Source organism: Blennius ocellaris (genome assembly GCF_963422515.1).
Source record: "Blennius ocellaris genome assembly, chromosome: 10".
In the NCBI taxonomy this organism is placed as follows: Eukaryota; Metazoa; Chordata; class Actinopteri; order Blenniiformes; family Blenniidae; genus Blennius; species Blennius ocellaris.
Window position 1 is genome coordinate 236,292 of NC_137659.1, and position 2,500 is coordinate 238,791.

Sequence of the window (2,500 nt, forward strand, 5' to 3'; positions counted from 1 at the left end):
GTCCACCTCGTGACTCTTTCTGGACTCGTCCACCTCGTGACTCTTTCTGGAGTCATCCACTTCATGACTCTTTCTGGACTCGTCCACCTCATGACTCTTTCTGGAGTCGTCCACTTCATGACTCTTTCTGGACTCGTCCTCCTCATGACTCTTTCTGGACTCGTCCACCTCGTGACTCTTTCTGGACTCGTCCACCTAATGACTCTTTCTGGACTCGTCCACCTCGTGACTCTTTCTGGAGTCGTCCACCTAATGACTCTTTCTGGACTCGTCCACCTAATGACTCTTTCTGGACTCGTCCACCTAATGACTCTTTCTGGAGTCGTCCACTTCATGACTCTTTCTGGACTCGTCCACTTCTGAGGCGAAGCACCGAGTTCGGTGACGTCACGTCTCACTGCTGGAATGTTTGTTGTTTGTTTGTTCCTCTGAATTCTTTCGAGGTTTTATCTTCCTGTTTGTGTGCAGTGGTACTGTGAAGCACAGTAGTACTGTGAAGTACAGTGTGAAGTAGTGGTACTGTGATGTTTGCTTCACTTTCTGGAACCTTCCTGCAGGTAAACTCTGGTCCAGGAGTGTGAAGGTGGCCTTTAACCTGCTGCACAAGCTGGGAACCAGACAGGAACCACTGCTGAGACCAGGAGACCGGGTGAGTTTAGTACCAGCTGAGTTTAGTACCAGCTGAGTTTAGTACCAGCTGAGTTTAGTACCAGCTGAGTTTAGTACCGGGTGAATTTAGTACCAGGTGAGTTAAGTACCTGGTCAGTTTAGTACCAGGTGGGTTTAGCACCAGGTGGGTTAAGTATCTGGTCAGTTTAGTACCTGGTCAGTTTAGTACCAGGTGAGTTAAGTACCTGGTCAGTTTAGTACCGGGTGAGTTTAGTACCAGGTGAGTTAAGTACCTGGTCAGTTTAGTACCGGGTGGGTTTAGCACCAGGTGGGTTAAGTATCTGGTCAGTTTAGTACCGGGTGAGTTTAGTACCAGGTGAGTTAAGTACCTGGTCAGTTTAGTACCAGGTCAGTTTAGTACCGGGTGAGTTTAGTACCAGGTGAGTTTAGTACCAGGTGAGTTTATTACCTGGTGGGTTTAGTACCAGGTGGGTTTAGTACCTGGTCAGTTTAGCACCGGGTGGGTTTAGTACCGGGTCAGTTAAGTACCAGGTGGGTTAAGTACAGGTGGGTTTAGTACCTGGTCAGCTTAGTTACAGGTGAGTTTATTCCCTGGTGGGTTTAGTACCAGGTGGGTTTAGTACCTGGTCAGTTTAGCACCGGGTGAGTTTAGTAGCTGGTCGGTTTAGTACCGGGTGAGTTTAGTACCAGGTGAGTTTATTACCTGGTGGGTTTAGTACCTGGTCAGTTTAGTACCGGGTGAGTTTAGTACCAGGTGAGTTTATTACCAGGTGGGTTTAGTACCTGTTCAGTTTAGTACCGGGTTAGTTTAGTACCAGGTGAGTTTATTACCTGGTGGGTTTAGTACCAGGTGGGTTTAGTACCTGGTCAGTTTAGCACCGGGTGAGTTTAGTACCTGGTCGGTTTAGTACCAGCTGAGTTTAGTACCAGGTGAGTTTAGTACCTGGTCAGTTTAGTACCAGGTCAGTTTAGTACCAGGTGAGTTTAGTACCTGGTCAGTTTAGTACCTGGTCAGTTTAGTAGCGGAGACCAGGTGAGTTTAGTAGCGGAGACCAGGTGAGGTAAACTGTCCCGTTGCGTCCTGCAGGTGGCGCTGGTCTTCCCGAACAACGACCCCGCCTCCTTCATGGCGGCGTTCTACGGCTGCCTGCTGGCCGAGGTCGTTCCCGTTCCCATCGAGGTTCCTCTGACCAGGAAGGTAAAACATCCGCCGCCAACTGGGAACTGGGAACTGGGAACTTTCCCAGGCAGGAAGGTTCCATTTCCCAGTTTACAACTTTCATAAAACGAGAAGAAACAAACTAATTTAAAGTGTTTTTACCAGAAACAGACTAAAAACTTAAATATTCCACCATCTGTTTTATCTTCCCAGTTCAATGTTTTCCCGGTTAAAGATGAAAGAGAATCCCGGTGCTTTGAGCGAACTTTTAACTTCCTGTTTTACTGAATTAGCTGAGGAAACGTCGCGACGCTAAGAGAGAGGGATGTTCTGTGATGAACCTCCACTTCCTCCTCCTTCACATCGTTTATCAGGATGAATGAAATGAAGTGATGAAGGAAGCAGGATGTTGATCATGTGACCTCTGGACGCCGCAGGACGCCGGCAGCCAGCAGATCGGCTTCCTGTTGGGAAGCTGCGGCGTGACGGTGGCGCTGACCAGCGACGTCTGCCACAAGGGGCTGCCCAAGAGCCCCGCCGGCGAGATCCCGCAGTTCAAAGGTCAGTTCAAAGGGAAAAGTTTGTCGTCTCCGTGGCAACGCTTTGAAACTGATGGCCGTTCCCATGGAAACGGCTGAAACCCCCGAAAATGACTGGTTTCTGAAACGAAAACGCAAAAACAAACAAACAAACAATGTGTTTTCACTTGAA

At 48.6% G+C, this 2,500-nt stretch overlaps 1 pseudogene across 1 annotated transcript in view; it reads left to right on the forward strand.

Moving 5' to 3' along the window:
* LOC308135361 (disco-interacting protein 2 homolog C-like) overlaps positions 1–2,500 on the forward strand; it is a 58,655-nt pseudogene that overhangs the window by 35,452 nt on the left and 20,703 nt on the right. The window contains exons 8-10 of the transcript XR_013937249.1: positions 558–649; positions 1,718–1,828; positions 2,227–2,350. The product of XR_013937249.1 is annotated as a disco-interacting protein 2 homolog C-like (transcript). The remainder of the gene's footprint in view (positions 1–557; positions 650–1,717; positions 1,829–2,226; positions 2,351–2,500) is intronic.